This window comes from Hippopotamus amphibius, chromosome 1 (genome assembly GCF_030028045.1).
Source record: "Hippopotamus amphibius kiboko isolate mHipAmp2 chromosome 1, mHipAmp2.hap2, whole genome shotgun sequence".
Classification (NCBI taxonomy): Eukaryota; Metazoa; Chordata; class Mammalia; order Artiodactyla; family Hippopotamidae; genus Hippopotamus; species Hippopotamus amphibius.
The window spans coordinates 178,519,388-178,536,136 of record NC_080186.1 but is presented as its reverse complement, the minus strand read 5'-3'; the positions used below and the strand labels follow the sequence as shown (position 1 = coordinate 178,536,136).

The window sequence follows — 16,749 nt, the reverse complement described above, 5'->3', positions numbered from 1 at the left end:
TCTGTATTTGATAATTCAGACATGTTGTAAAAATTAAACTTTTTTGGCTAAAATGTTAAATTTCATTTATTTATTTTTATTTAAAATTTTTTTTGGCTGCACTGTGAGGCTTGTGGGATCTTAGTCCGCCGACCAGGGATTGAATTTGCACCCTTAGCAGTGAAGGTGCAGAGTGCTAACCACTGGACTGCCAGGGAATTCCCTAAAATGTTAAATTTTAAATCATGAATTTCAGAACCATGGCAGTCACCAAAGAGAAGCATTTATTCTTGATTTCTTGCCCATTTGTATTTAAATAGTGGTACCACATGGAAAACTGATTCCAGCTTAAGAAATTTATATTTTCTGTCACTCATTAAATAAAATTCAAATAGAGAAACTATACTGAAAGCCATACCTTATTCTTATTTTTTATTATTAAAAGAAGGGCTCTTTCAGCATGCCAATTAAAGTCAATCTGTGAGAAAAGAATCAGAATAATTTAAGTTCATGCTAAACTTTTGTATAAATTTTACATACTTTTCTTTGTTTATCGTGCAGGTTGAGTAGAATTTAGTGCTTGGATAAGACTTTCTTGCTTTTATTTTATGATCTTATTCTTGCATAACAATTAAGAAGCCTAAGAAAACAAAGTGAGTGACTGTGACATGAAATACATTAGAAATGCAAGATGAAAATATTGAGTACTTTCCCCTAAAGAATGCAGGGAAGAGGCTTTTAAAGTTTAAATTACACAAAGAAGCATTACACTTTTAATTTGAAATAATACAAAATATTTTGCTTCGATATATAGAGTCAATGTGAAAGGACTTAGGAAGGTAGGAATGTGTAGACTTAATTTAGTGAAGAAATCTTCAGAAGTGGTTTTATTCTTTGTGGGTGATGTTTAATTTAATGACATGAATTAAATTAATTGAACATTGCATCTGAATTCTATCAGTAATTTTTAAGTGGAAATAGTTTTAAAACATATATTGTGATAAAATCAGAGAAAGGATAGTATATCCATCAAAAGTTTAACTAGGTACCGGATATTTCTTTTGTCTAGAAAGAAAAGGTAACTTGGGGATGCTAAAGTACACTCACATGCACACACACACAGACACACATATGACGTGGAATCTTGATAAGTAAAGATTAACTTCTAAAAATGTCTAGTTTATGATAGTATGATGGAAAAGTAGTTATTTGCCATTATTTTTACCCTTTTTAAAGTGGACATCTTTAATAAACAACATCTTCTCTATATTTTAAAGGACATTTACATTAAAATGATATTTCTATATGTTGGTTTAGGTCTCATTTATAGAAATGAATGGAACTATACAAATCAAAAAATGTTAGAGAATGTGATCCAGTGGTTCATAAAAGAAGAAAAAGAAATGGCTGGTGTATGTTTAAAAAGTAACTGTGAAGGGGAGGAGGGAATCAAGCATTTTCAAAGCAAAGCTAATGAAAGTGTAAATTGGAACAATATTTCTGAAGGACATTTTGTCAATATGCATCAGAAGCCATGCAGACTCTTTGTCCCAGTAAAGCACTTAAAGGAATCTGTTAAAAAGAGATAATTAGAGAAGCACAGAAAATTTTAAATAAAAGAGTATGCATCAAAATATCTATATCTGTTTCCCGTTATGTGCTTTCTTTGTTTATTCTTCATTTTTTTTCATAATTCTGCTCTTATTTATTTTTTACATCGAACAGCTGAAAGTGTTGCCTTGCTGATTAGTAAAGGAATCCAATAAATACTATTTTCAAAAGCTTATATTAAACTTGTAATATTTAACCCGTTTAAACCCCATACAGTAGCTAGTCAAGTCTTAAATATCTTCTTATTATCTTTGTTAACTCCTCAGGCAGAAAATCTTTTTAATTCTTCCTTGTGTCTGTGACAGGAGTGTTTTAAGTGGTAGAAAACAGAAACTGTAATACAAAGACAACTAATAAGAAGCTCTGTGTGCTTAAAATGCAAGGCCACCTGGTGTGGGAATCCAGAGGTCTTTGTTTAGATTCCAGCTCTGTCACTAACCTTGGGAAAGTCTGTGAACCCCTCTCAGATGCAGTTTTTTTTCAATTAGTTGAAGCATATGATGCTGCCATTTTTGTTGGTCAGAACACTTCCATACTGGGAATTTCTGGTTCATCCTAATAAAATGAATAATAGATTTTTTTCCTAGCAGCAATGATTTGTGAGTTTATTGTAAAGTTAATGAAGATTTGTCTAGAAAAAAATAAGTTTCTTCATAGGCAAAAAAATCTCCTCTTAGGAGGCAAAGGAGCCTTTCTGTCCATTTAAGAACCTTCTAATATTAACTAGTGAAATATTTAGCTCAAGTAACCTATAATTTATCCTTTCACATAAAAAATATTTTCCTGGTTCACATTCCCGTGTTACGTTGAAGCAAATAAATACCAGGGGGCCACTAGGTTAAAAAAAAATTAATTGTTACCCATTCAGTTAATCTTAAACACAACAAATTCTGCCAACAAATCTAAGAAAATTTAATAATAAATTGGAAAAATAAGTATTGAAAATTTTTGTAAATGTCATAAAAATTCTGAAAAAAAATTTCAGACTCTAGGGACTAAACTATTTCATGTTTAATACAATGAGGAAAAAGGAGAGAAGATACAAATTCCAAAAAATATTTACTTAAAATGATACAAATTGTAAGGATTTAAAGTTTTTTTTTTTTAATATATCATTTCACTCATTACAGTTTCTATGAAGTGACGTAATTTTACATGATCTTGTTTTAGGGGTAGGAAAAATGAGTTTATTGATACAGTGTAAATGCCCTAATAGAAATAATAATAGACACAGAGTCATTGCAGGGAAAATCTGAAATCCAGTTGCTCTACACCTAAAGTATGGTGAGAGAATGGGACAGAAAGATTCAGGTAACTTCATGAACTTAGAACATTTATTGTCAGTCAAGTAAGACTCCTACTTCCTTGGAAAAAACTGTAAAATAGTTCAGCTGTTGGTGACACAGTGGTTTTTAGCAGAGGCTAAAGCCTCTCACCCGCACCCTCCTACCCTCTGCCCTGGCCTTGGTGCTGATTCTGCTGGAAGTAAACAACCAACCATGTTCCATCATCATATAAGTTAGAAAAGTCATTGGCAACACATCAGAAGCAGCAGGAATTTGGAGTCTTAGGGCATATCATATCCTAGCGGAGACAAATCAAGAGGAGTAACAAGAATTTCTTTGAATTTCTACCAGGTGTTTCTTATACATGAAGCTAAGTTACTAAAGACATTGAGAGGGAATATTTCTAAAGTCTTTTTCTCGTACTGCCTTGAGACTGCCTGCCATGAAGTAATGGGCTGACATGTTGAAAAGAAACTCTTTTACCCCAGTCTGTGAGAAGTACTTCCAGTGAACAAAGAGAGCAGTGAGTCACCTTTCATAGGGTTGATGAACATTTGGTCCAAGAAGGGCAGAGTCTCCGGAAGAAAATGATGATGTGGTCAGTAGAGAGGAGCTCATGCAGAAATTCAGAAAAAGGCACCGAGCCAGTTCCTGCTGCACAGCCATGCAGGGCCCTTCAGCCACAGAGAACCCCTCCGAAGCCAAAACTCTGAAAGTGGATGACAGCACCTTTTCATGCTGCTTCTTAGGTTTATTAAATGTGAGTGCCAGAAACTCACATTTAATCTCATGCTCTGGGATTACCTACACTGTGAATTAAATCCTACAGGGTCCACAGTCACAAGTTTGTAAGCAAAGAAATACTCTACATTTTCAAGGATTTGATCCTACTGACTCATGGGTATAGAAGGAAATAGTTGATTTTAGAAGGCAGGAACACTTGTGCTGGCTTTGGCATCTTTTATTATAGCCACTTTCCAGATTCTTAGGAATTCTCTCAATTTAGTATTACTTTTTTCCTAAATATTTGGAATATAATCAGGAGAATCAAGCTGTGTTTCAATAGTTTCAATAATAATGTTAAAAAGAATTCCACCTGATTAATTTAATCCTCTCTACCATCTCTTCTCCTGCTCTTTTTCTTCTCCCCTTCCAAACACTTTGACTCCTAGAAATGAGTTTCCCGATAATACAAACTTAATGAGGCTTCTCATAAGCATTTGAATTGAAAACTCTAATGTCTGAAGAAATACTGATGGGGTTCTTAATAAAGAGACAATTTCTAATCCATTTGGTTATTAAAGTGTTCCTGAGCAAATGCAATAAAAATAATCGAAGTCCTGGGGAAGAACTTTTAACAGGAAGTTGGTTACTTTAAACATGTTTGAATGTGGTTTTTGCCTCCTGCTTGGGCAGGTATCCAATCATAAATGGATTTCCCAAGTGGGCTGCTTTGTACCGCGCTTACCAGATGGAGAATGCACGAGTAGCTGAAGCTGGAATTCCAAAACTTGGTTCTCAAAATTTACTCTGAGATTGTTCATTGTAAGAATTATCAGACTATCCATCACTGGAGGACAAAGGTTACATAGATTTGGCAGTTGTACAAGTGTCAATTATTTTAATGGAAAAAGCAGCATGGAATTTTCCATTTTTCTTTTGCAACAGATCGCTACAGAGTAAAATTTTAAACAGGTTGAGACTTCTGTAGTCTTTTCTCTGTGAGTAACCTCAGAAGCTGTATAACATAAAAATTGTTCATGAATTATTTGCATTTCAGCTTTAAATGGATATAGTATCTACTTTTAAAACTTAGTACTCTGCTTCTGAAAGTATGGGTATGTATTTATATAATATGTATATGTATATATATCAGCAGTGCATATTTGCTTTTTTTTGGTCATAAAATGTATCTTGTTTTGTCACATTTACTTGTAAACTCTTATCATGTGACAAAGTTCATGAGAACTTAAAAATACCGATTTCTCAGCAATGATATTTTAAAAACAGATGAAGAAACAGACAGACAAACATGCATATTGTATAGAGGCTATAGGGTATTTTCATAAGAATTACCTTCCAGTCACTACCGGTGTCCTTGTTTTAACTTGGAATTTTGATGATAATTAGCTTTTAGGTTTTATTTATAACTCCTTCCATCTTTATTCCATCTTATAAGGAAAGGACAAAAATAATCATATTTTAGAAGAAATTCCTGCAAACCAAAATTAAAATACATTAGACTATATTTGGATTAACTATTTCTAAAATTAGGTTTAAAAATTTCATTAAGAGATACAGCCTAATGTTCAATGAATATAGGGTAAGAGGGTAAATCCAGTTCTTTCATAACCTTTATTTCAGATTGGCGAGGTGAAGGTCGGAGAAGGGAAAAGGCACATTAGTTAACTGTTAGTATTTCACAGTCATTCTGGAGTGTTAAATATGGCAGTTTGAGCTTGGGCACCTTTGGGGAAGCAATCACTGCCTGCTAAAAAAAATCAGTATAAACTGAGTCTCTTTTTCTGAGACTTTCAGAACTATGTCCTGTTGGGTTTACACACAGAAATACCTGGACAGCAAGGCAGTGCATTCATAACAGGGGCAGCTACTGCTCGTTCCCTCCCCACTGCATGTGCCTCTTTCTCCCTTCACATCAGAACTCCACTTTGGTTTGAGGCACTGATGTGCCCACCAGATAACTCCACTTTTCTTCTTTTCTTACTGAAAAGTGACATACTCAGGTCAGTCATTTCAAAACATAAGTCGTTAGTAACACAGGAGAGCTTTTAAAAGAGGGCAGACGCAGCTGCACGTACCTTTTCTCCTTTTCCTTCCTTTCCTCCCCTTCCTGCTGCCTGGAATAGAGATGTGCTGCCCAGAGACACAAGTTGCCCTTTTGAGACTATGAGGATGAAAGCCACACACCTAGATGGGCGATGTCTGGAGTATTCATTCCAGACTTCTTGTAGTTGGTGCATCATCTTAGGCTACTTAAAATTGGAATTTCTGTTATGTAAACCCCTATGTGCTGAAAGCAGTGTTTTGTTTTAACGTGCAATTGAACACAATTTTCAGTTGTTATAATAACATAAAGGAGCATGTGTGGAGACGGATGACAATTTGCCCTTTTCAGTAGCAGTCTGTTGCAATATGATTAAATCAGCTTCCTGTAGATAGGTGATAATCCAGGATGCTTCAGCTGCTTTAGAAATTACAGTAGAAAGGAAAGGCTTTAGAACAATGGTATTATCCCTCTCTATATCATTAAATTTCTATGTTCAGAGGCTCAGGAGTTTCCAATATATGAAGAATATGCTTATAAAGTCTGTCTTTACCTAACCATGCCTAATGTGGGTAATATCTCCCTACAAACACTATAGTTTTGCATTTTGACTGTTTTTCCCATATACAGGATCATTGTGAGCTTTAAGTAAGACATTAGTTTGGGGAGAAATCTATTTTGTGATTATGGTTTGCTTTATCAGTGAATATGGTAGATGTATAAATGCTGTCTGTGGATAAATTAAACCATAATGTCATGAGACTTACTAAGGTTATCATCGTATGAATTTAAGTATTCATTAGTACGTGCTTTTTTTTGTATAACCTGTAACTTCAGTTGGGTGGGGTTGAATGGTGATAATTTATTTTGCTTAGTCAAATAAAATTTGTAAAGTTGAAAATATGTATTGATATAACTGGCTTTCTCTGAAATAGGTTGTTGTTGATTTTGATTACATAGCCGTATCTTATGTTATATACCCATGAATCTCGATAACAGATTTCTGATTAGTTGGCAAAGTGCAGTAGCATAGAAAATCCTCATCAATTATGTTCCCATGCACTTTGTGTTTCTTGTATTCATCTTGTAAATACTTTAACTCACATAGTTTATGAGCAGCACAGGCCCACTGGTGTAATCATACATCTGCAGGCCAGATTATCCTCTGGGCTTTGGTTGAGTTCTCTGTATCCATCTGTAGGACTGTTTACAACCATATGCTTTAGTATCATGTGAGAGCAGAAGGCCTGGCTGAGACCACCAGAAGATAAATGGCAAGTCATTTTGGGCAACTGAAATTTTTCAGTTAGATATAGTCACATGCTGGAGAGTATGCTAGGTTGCTGAGGCTCTGTTTTTTTCTCAGGTTGGGGTATAGGAAATAATACCTTAGAAGGGCTCTCCCACTGAGAATTTCTCTATCTGTTGATAGTTTCTTTTGTCATTCTTTGCAGTTAAATGTACTAGCATCTGGATGTTACTGGGAGTAAGGGATTTAAATTTGAGAAGATGAGGCTATCAGTGTTATGCTACTGAAGGCTGTTCAGTTTTTGTTTTCTTTCATTGTTAAAGGCACCAGAGTTTTACCTTATGGTATTTGAGTTAGAGCAGGAGGAAATTAATGTGAACTAGTTGTCAGGTGAGTATCAAGACGGTTCAGTTTTTATCTGTTCAATGAGAAACATTCACTAACAGTCAGTGAATAACCTCCTAAGTTGAAATTTTGTGTCATCACTGAGTAATATTTAATCCATAATGGCCTATCAGGACTTTAAGTCCCTTTATCAGGGTTTTTTCCAGCTTGACACACTGGGCTTCTGGCATGATAGAGCTACTGATTCTCTGTTCCTTATGCTATCTTCTCCATGTACATATTTAGATTAGTGCATCAGTAAGGTTTCTACTAGCCCAAAAGAAAGTTTCAAAAAGAGCTAGTCCATGAAGGGTTAAAAGATTCTCATGAGAGAATGACCCAAACTGGATAAATACATGTTTTATTCTAGCTGGGCCTATTATTTAAACTATTTGTCATTAACTTGATCCAACTTAGTGTTAGTTTCTCAGCTGTTAAAGTGAGAATAATTTATGCCTGCCTCCAAAGAGATGGCATTAGGAGCAAAGTATGCATGATTGGCAGAACACTTTGTGTTCTCAGAAAGCTACTTAAATACGAAATAATAACATTCAGTGTGTTCCATAGGAGCTTGTTATATTAGAATACAGTTCATAATGGAAGCATGAGAAATGGATAGGTCTTGACAGTTGAAACAGCTCCTCAGTTGAAATTGCTAAAGTGAAAAATTACTCTCTGGCATGTTATCATTGTGCAACAGAGCCTGCCATCTTTGAGGGATTATTTTGCACTTCCTATCATTTGTATAGAAAAGGATCATGCCCCATGAAATGCCATCTGTACCACATATTGGATGTTAGGCATAGTATGATGCTACTATTTTTTTACACTTTCAAAAGCAGCTTTATATATGGCAGATGAAGAAGGAGATAGGATGCATTGGGTGATGTGAGAGGGGGTTTGAAAATCACTTAATTAGATAAATGAATTCAACTAAGCAGTGTCCCCAAATTGGAACGCCTAGAGGATTCTTGTTTATCCCACACTCTGGAATTTAGACAGAGAGTCAGTAGATAATTAGTGTGTCACATACATCTCTGATACAAGGTGGACAAGGAATCAGGAGAGCCAGATTTCCATCCTGGTTCTGTCACATAGGAGCCATGTGCCTTTAGTTATCTCATCTGTGAAATGTATGGGTTGCCTTTCTTCTGCTTGTTTGGAAACACTAATATCATGTGGATAAGAGTGCAGGATGATATTATGTGACATGGTTTTCAGCTTTACAGTCTCAGAAACCTGATTTATTGGCATTCTGAATGTGTCTGGCTCTTAGCATCCCACATGCAAGCTCCCAGAAATGAATGAAAACAAGCAGAATGCTGGCGTGCTAATGTGTAATGAGAAATGGCACTACCGAAGGGGCCATCATCTTTTGGCTAGCTGATTTCTCCCTAAAGGCAGACTACTTGGGAGACCCGGATATAATTAAAAGCCTGTACAGGTTGTACAAAATTAGGTTAGGTTGAATGGCATCAATGTAAGGTAACTTAATTCATGCAAATAAAATTTTCTTTGTCCCTGGGACCAAAGAGAACTCATCCTTGGGCCAAAGCATTCCTTCCCTTGGACCAGGACTCTGAGAATGTTCATCTTCTACATTTTTCTCAAATTCTATTGCTGACTCTCCTTTGACTGATACATTATGATTGACTTTAGTTTCATTATAACCAGGTTTCCTTGTCAGGGAGGGTTAGGGTTAGGCTTAGGGTTACCTTGTTTCTCTCTGGCCGATTATGTGGTGATTTTATAATTTAATGTTCAAAGGGATCTCTCTTATTTCTAAGTTCTTGGTGGGATTTCTCGCTGTAGCCCCTCCCCTACCATCTCTGCCTATGTTAGGTTAATTCAGTATTTAGAGAACTCAGATCTAGTGCAACTTTCTACTCAATGTATTTATTTGTGTAGTTCTTGGCAATTCAACGTTTTCAGATTTTCCTCTCATCCTATAGAAAACAATTAAATTCCTTTGAAACACTAAGTAGGCAACAGAGGAGAAATAGCATTATCTTTTTGACATAGTTTAGTGTCAACAAGACACAGATACACACACAGAAACCGAGGACACTGCTCTAGGTTGTGTCATTCCCATCATTTTGGATTATCTTAGAAAAGTAAGGAAACTTGCCCCTTCTGAAGGTCTTCCAAGTAAATGAAAACTTAGTGTTTTTAAAAGCTTTGGTGAAAGAGACATCTGCTTTGGTGTTTTTAAAAGCTTTGGTGAAAGAGACATCTGTTTGAAGCCATGCACCCCACAATTAAATTATTAATCATTGCAGCTATTTGGTGGTTCTTTATCGTTGTGGTTAAAGAACTCTGAGAAGAAAGATTAACACCTTCAGAATTTCAAAACCTTTCCCCACTACAGTTGTGCTGAGTTTCAGCTCTGCCCTAGATCCAGGCATCTGCTGATCAGATTTGCAGGCTTCCAGCTCTACCCAGAATCTCCTGCTATTCCTGGAATCCACTTCCATCCACCTGTTCCCTTCACCCCGCTACTCCATGTAGGAATAGTCTTCCACATACATCTCTCTTTCCCTCCTGCATCCATTTCCCTAACTTTTTGATTGGACATACCTTTCCATTTCTCTGCAGCTTTTTCTGCGGGGGTATGAAATTTCTAAGGGATCAAATCCATAGAGGATCACTACTGTCTGGCTGTAGTTCTACGATTAGCTGAAAAAGTCAGCAATCGCGAGAATGAGTTGGAAAACTTCCTATAAGGCTGGGGTACCTCTAGTAGAACTTAGTATATGGAAATCCTTTCCTCTAAGATGCTTGCTTTTGGCCATTCTTCTCAGACCTTTGGAAGAGATGGATGAATTTCATGTGCAGGAGGTTGGTTTCTGGCAGTAGGAAAAAAATCTTAGGAAGATGTTGAGATCTTATTTCCTACAAGCACTCCCAGAACGGTCTGTTTAAGGCTTAAATCAGATCAAGTCACTCTCCTTGTACCCTTTCAATGACTTCACGATGAACATAAAGTACAGACCTCTCACGATGGTAATTTTGTTGCCTACCCTTCAGCCTTTGCTCAGATCTCTCTCCTTTGCCTCTTATGCTGTAGGCACACTGACCCCTTCTAGTTCTCAAATGCTTCAGACTCGCGGGGCTCAAGCCCCACACGTTTGCTTTGCCTGGAGTTCTGTCCCTCCTCCTCTTTACCTGATTCCTTCTCATCCTCAGACACTGATTGCTGTCCCTGCCTGCCTCATCCCAATAGTCTCTAATATATGACTGTGTTCTGCTTTTTCATAAAACTTGTCTTTTTCATAGAACTTGTTGTAGAACTTATCTCAGTTTGGACTTAACATACTTGTGTTTTTATGTAATTCACAGTGAGACTTAAAAGGTTAGAGATAATATGTATTTCATTCATCATTATAGGTCCAGCATTTAACATGTCTGGCATATGCTAGGTATTCAGTAAGTATTTTATAAATGAATGATGAATGGATGAAACTAAGATGCCATTTTCAGCCTAATGATTTATTGATTCTCTATGCCACTATGTCAAGTGGCATTTTGAATGCTTGGACAGTCAGTAAATTCAAGAGTTCAATTCAGTTTTGTATGAAATTGAAGGCTTTTTCCCCAATTTGTGATACAAGAATATTAATGCATTTTCTTTAACTGTCAAAGATGTATATATGGAGTGTATCTATTGTTCTAAAATATCCTCTAGGAACTCCTTAATATTCATATATTAACCTTCTCCTTTTTTTTAAGCTCTTTATTGGAATATAATTGCTTTACACTGTTGTGCCAGTTTTTGCTGTACAACAAAATGAATCAGCTGTATTTATACATATATTTCCATATCCCCTCCCTCCCGCGACTCCTTCCCACCTTTTAAGTAGAGATCATGCTAAATGTCTTATCCCATTTTCAATTGAGTGCCTTTCTAAAATAGTCTTTTGCAAATCAATGAAAAAGTAATGTGATTGATAATACTCATTATATAATGTAGATGATGACATGGATGGCAGGAACTTTGTATAGTGTAACTGAACATGGCACCTTTCTATGGACATTGCTTGGGATAAACAACATCAGGAATACCTTCCCCTACTGATATCTTTTTCTTTTTTCTTTTTTTTTAAATCTTTATCCACTTACTCCAGAAAACTAGATTAATAATAGTATATTGTACCAGTCTTCGACACAGCCTACACACATGTGCATATTGATTTACACAATAAATACCATGTATTCTCACAATCAATTTTTGGCAATATGTTGTAGAATGTTCACCCACGGAAAGCGAAACTGTGCACTGTGTGAACTGTGTTTATGCAAAGATCCCACTTTCATTGCCTTTATAGCATTTATGTGTTCTGAGATTATTTCAGTTTTATTCAGTTGAAAGATATTTCTGTATGTGTTATATTGCTATAATTTCTTTCTTCAGGGATCTCTTGTTCAAGAGAGGCTGACCTGAAACATCTTTTCAGCTGCAGTTGTTGTTTTTCTCCTTTTTGTGGGTTTTCTGGTGAGTGATTTTCACTCTTCTGGTGCGTCCCTCTCGTGAGTACAGTTGCTTCCCTCTGTTGCCCCATTACAGTTCAAGTCTGAGAATTTTTATATTAGAAAGGAAAAGAGATCCCTTGGCATTATCTCTCAGGGGAAAATATACACACATTGGCAGCTGAAGGGAATTTACGTTGCATTTTAAAGCCATCCTATCACAACATTAGTGTCTACAGAATATTAATTCTGCTGAGCAAAGTATGGCCTACATGAATGCTTTTCTTTGTACTACATTTTCTTATTTCAAAATGTAGTTATTTCAGCACTAATCAAAGATCTGAAAAGGTAATCAGCAGAACATATTGAAATACTGTTTGGTATATCGCCATGGATTGGTGATATTCCGCGGATATTGGGCATTTCAAAGGCAGGAATGCTTTGCATCACAGACTAATGCTAATTCTGCCACGACAAGGGAAGCTGGTGGCTTCAGAACCTGCTGCTTTATTTCCTATTTTAGCAATTTCCATATGGCTCATATGGTACCTACCAGCAGGCTTCGCCAGGCAGGACCACTGAGTGGCCGGTGGCATTTTGAACATCCTGCTGGGACTGTATCATAAACAAGAACGATTTCTATTGTTAGCAAATTCTGTGAGAAATTCTCCTGAGGTGACTACAACCCAAAAAGAAAGCTTCTTTGGGATTTCCCTGAGTCAGAGTGAAAAATTGGTAGAAAGTTACCTTTGGCAGTGAATACTTTTACACCGCTGTGCTGGAGAAGTCTGGAGCAAAACCATTACGGCAGAGAACATACTCAGGGTGATTTTCTTGACTTGAATCCATTTGGGTAGCCTACTTTTTCTCATTTTAAAACATTAATTTTGATATTTTACTTATTTTATTAGAGTTACACAAGCAATAACATGAATTCATTTCATTGCCCTTTAAGAGAAGTTAGAACATTACAAATGAGGTAGAAAGCTGCTCCGACAGCTGCGAGTGTGGTTTTCCCCTTTTGCTGCTCTCTCTCTGCCCAGTTCCCCCTCCTGTACACCCTCAAAAACTCAATACTATGACTCTTAAGGCTTTTGTGTGTATTCTTTCAGAACTTAAAAAAAAAAAAAAAAACTTTTCACGTGCATAAGTGGGTTCCCATGGAAAATATGTGAATTTCCTTTTTTATATTTAAAATATAATTGGAGAGAAAAAAATCTTTTCTATGGTGAAAAAAAAATCCTGGGAAATGTCCAGGATTTTAAAACAAGCAGCAATTTCATATTTTGGCTTTCTTTCCAAAAGCAGCTAAATTTTTGAGAGATTACTCTCATTTTAGAGACATACTCCAGAATATTCATGACTAATACTTTGTAGGTAGTAGAAGAGTGTTCCTAGGTGGAACTTGGCTTTGTCTCTGTCTCAGTTATTCTTACTCCATTTCCAAAGAGAAGGGCCAGTGTGAGGTAGTGGCTGAACTGTCTTCCGAGAAGTGTCTTATCTGCCACCACTCTCTGTGTGACCTTCCTAGGTATTACCTCTTTGAGATCTACAAAGACTTACTTAACTCTAAAATTTTTGAGATTCTCTGTGATACATCAGCTTGCTTGCAAGTGGAACAGAGTATTCTGGCTGGAGAAAAAGTTGTATGTCCATACAGTGAAGGATGGGTAGCCCTGATGAGCTGTAGAATCTGGAGTCAAATTGCCTGAGTTTGAATCTTTCTTGTTTATTCTTGGGTGTGTGTGACCCAGTATTATTAAAAAGCTTAGTTGTCTTTTCTGATGTTAACTTCAGCAGAAGTTAATTATGATTGTTTTATTTATGAACTTAAATCTCTCAGAAAACTGTTTGCGTTTCTCCCCTAAACCATCTCTTGTACCAACAGTAGCATAACAGCTGTGTTTTTGTTTTTGTTGTTGTCATTGTCTCATTATTTTATAAATTGTACCAACTATTTCCTTTAAAATTGGAAAAAAGTTGGATGCAGTGAAATAAGAGGATATGCTGATTGAGAGAGGAATACCAGGGCAGATTTCTCTGAGGAATTGACAGGGGAGCCGTTTTAAGGATGGGATGGCTGAGGCAAAGCTTTCTAAGAAGAGGACAGGATGCATGTAAAAGCTTTGATACAGGAGGAGCTGTGCATCGTTGAAGACCTAGGAAAAGGCACCTGCAGCAACATGGTGATATTGGGAAAGAATTGTACACAGTGAAGCTGGAGAGGGTGTGCAGGCCCTGTGAGAGCAGGAGCTACTTCTGGTTTTGCTCACTGTTGTGTCCCCAGACTCCATTCCGCCCAATGAATGAGTGAATGAACAAACACATGTGTGAGTGAGGTGACAAAAAACAAAAGGAGTGGCCAGCAGGTAGGAAGAAAACCATGAGAGCTTAGTGTCACAGAAGACAAAAGCAGAACACTTTTAAAGAAGGAAGGGATGTTCAGTTGCTGCTGAGAAGCGAAGTAAGGCGAGGATGAAAGTACCGAATGGTCACTAGTACCTTAGCAGGAACAACTCCATGGGACAGTGGAGTCGGCAGTCAGATTGGAGTAGGTTGTTAGGAATAGTAGTGGAGAACATAGATACAGGATGTACTTACAACTCTTTTTTAGAAGTCAGAGGGAGTCTTTGAATATATGAGATACAAGAGGCTTTGAATATGAAAGGGTATAATCCATTGAAAACAGAACACGTGTAAGAGGGAGGTGACATAGGGGATTTGGTATCCTGAGGAATTGCTGAAAAATAATAAATTTTATATTTTTATTCTTATTTTTTTAACACTTGATTATCTCATTTTCAGCTTTCCCTTTCTATACTGAAGGTACCTAATCTTTTTAGTTTGCTCTTCTATAGATAAGTCTCTAAACTCATACCTCCTGTTGTTATGCTCTGAATCTTTTCTAGATACTGTTAATCCTGAACATTATCATTTAAAGCATTACAGGTATGGAAGCACCATAAGCTTATGAAATAATAGAATCACAATTCTCTACTTTCATATAATGATGTACAATATTTTGTAGAATTTTGCCCACAGAGTTTGATCCTAATCCTGAAATTATAGTAAAAAAAAAAAAAAAAGAAAGAAAGAAAAGAAAAGAAAAAAGGGAAACAAAGCAAAGGGCCCTTGTCAGTAGTTGACATCTTCTTCCCTAAAAAAATCCACACTGAGAGAAACCTTTCCCCAGATCTCGGTTCATTTGGTTCCGTACTTTAACAATTGAAACGTAGTATTTTACTGCTTGTCGTGCATTAACATCGGGTCTCTTGATTTGGGTATAATTTTCATCATTGTATTTTATTGTTCTCCTCAGTTGGGCATCTCATGTGAGTTGTCATGTACATTTGAAAATTAATTATACACTATAAAATTCTGCAAATGGTAATCCTTTGTTTAAAACCTTGAAGATCTTATTTCTCCATTTGGAGTTTGTCTCTTCCTACCAAAAAAAAAATTTGTATAGGTTGTACTGATTACCCCTTTGTCTAATTTCTTTTAAAGTGAATTATAGCAAACATTACTTTTTTCCCCTTCACAATATCATAGGTCATGTTTCTCAGGAGATGGAGATATGTCATTGGCGGCTTATTAAGAAATGCCTTTGGATACAGCTATAGGGAATATGAGAGGCAGAAATAGGCAGAAGGAGAAGTTGAACTGTGTTGTAGTTGTAACAGTGGGGTCAAGCCAATTCCAGCGGAAGCTCTGAAGTTGATATGGCCCTTCAGAGATGTCTGATTTGAGGCAAGAGTCTTTGTACCTCCATACCAACCAGACTTTGGGTAGATAATGCCTCCAGGAGGGAGGGTAGCTTTGGATGAGACAACTCTCTTGGGCTCAGGATGATTCCTAGATGAGACTCAGCTGTAAACTGTCAGCAGGCAACACTCCTGGCATCTGGGGATATTAGGCCTCTGTTCAGAAGGGAGAATGCAGGCAGCATCCAAAATTAAATTTATAACATTTTTAGTGAGGGGAAGGAGGAAAAAAATGCAATAAATAAAATATGAGTTTAAGGACAGAGGAAATAGAAATAATAGGTTCTCAAAATATGTCTTCATTTTCTGTCTTCAAAGTATGTTAAGGCCTTATTGAAAATGTGTCTTAACTGAGATTATTTGCTTTTATTAGATAATCATAAAGAACATGCCTTTGGTACTACAGATTTTTTATCCTACAGATTTCTGGATTATTGCTGTTGTTACTGCCATTTAGCTCTACTGGAACATATGCACTTTGTTTCTAATACATACACACCAGCATGGAATCATAGACAATCTGCCTATCCTTATGGGACCCATTTTTTGTGGGAAAACTTTGAGCCTCTTATCTAGAGGCTTTTGACTTAATTCAGAGTCATGGAGCTTGAATTCCAGGCTATCTTATTCTAAGTTACCTTCAAAAGGGTGACTAAAATGATTTTAAGTTTTTCATTTATTTATTTCTGTCTTATAGAGGTAGAGTTCATAGTTTGAGCATTTCAAGAAAATAACATATCATTACATTTATATATGGTTTCAATCTGATTGTTAGTTCTAGGTTTGTGTCATATATTAATGTGCTTTAACTAATGGGGTAAATGCTGTTTTGAATTCCATTTATGAACTTGGCCATAGCACAAACAAGTGCAATAAATCTATTTGTATTTGCAAATATTGTAGTTAAACACCATCTAGTATTGATGTCAGTGAACACATTTTTTTCTTTATACTGTTTAATTTCTTTTAACTTTAATTTGTAGCAACATTTATTGAACATAAAACTCATTAATTAATGTTTTATGATTTAATATTTATTTTCAATTGAAATCTGTGCTTTTCTGAGGGCTTCATAATTTACTTCAGTTATTACTCCCTACAGTCAGTGCTTTATCATTCTTGAATTTATATGCATTCTTAATTTAACATGACATATATTTTCTAGCAGAAAGCACCCTTAGTCAACATTTCAGAGTGAGTGTGTATTATTTATGTATTCATTTA

The 16,749-nt window shown here is 36.1% G+C and overlaps 1 protein-coding gene across 5 annotated transcripts in view; it reads left to right on the top strand.

The window, feature by feature from the left end:
• Positions 1–16,749, top strand: part of PRR16 (proline rich 16) — a 278,334-nt gene that overhangs the window by 29,041 nt on the left and 232,544 nt on the right. The gene's annotated exons all lie outside the window — the stretch shown is intronic.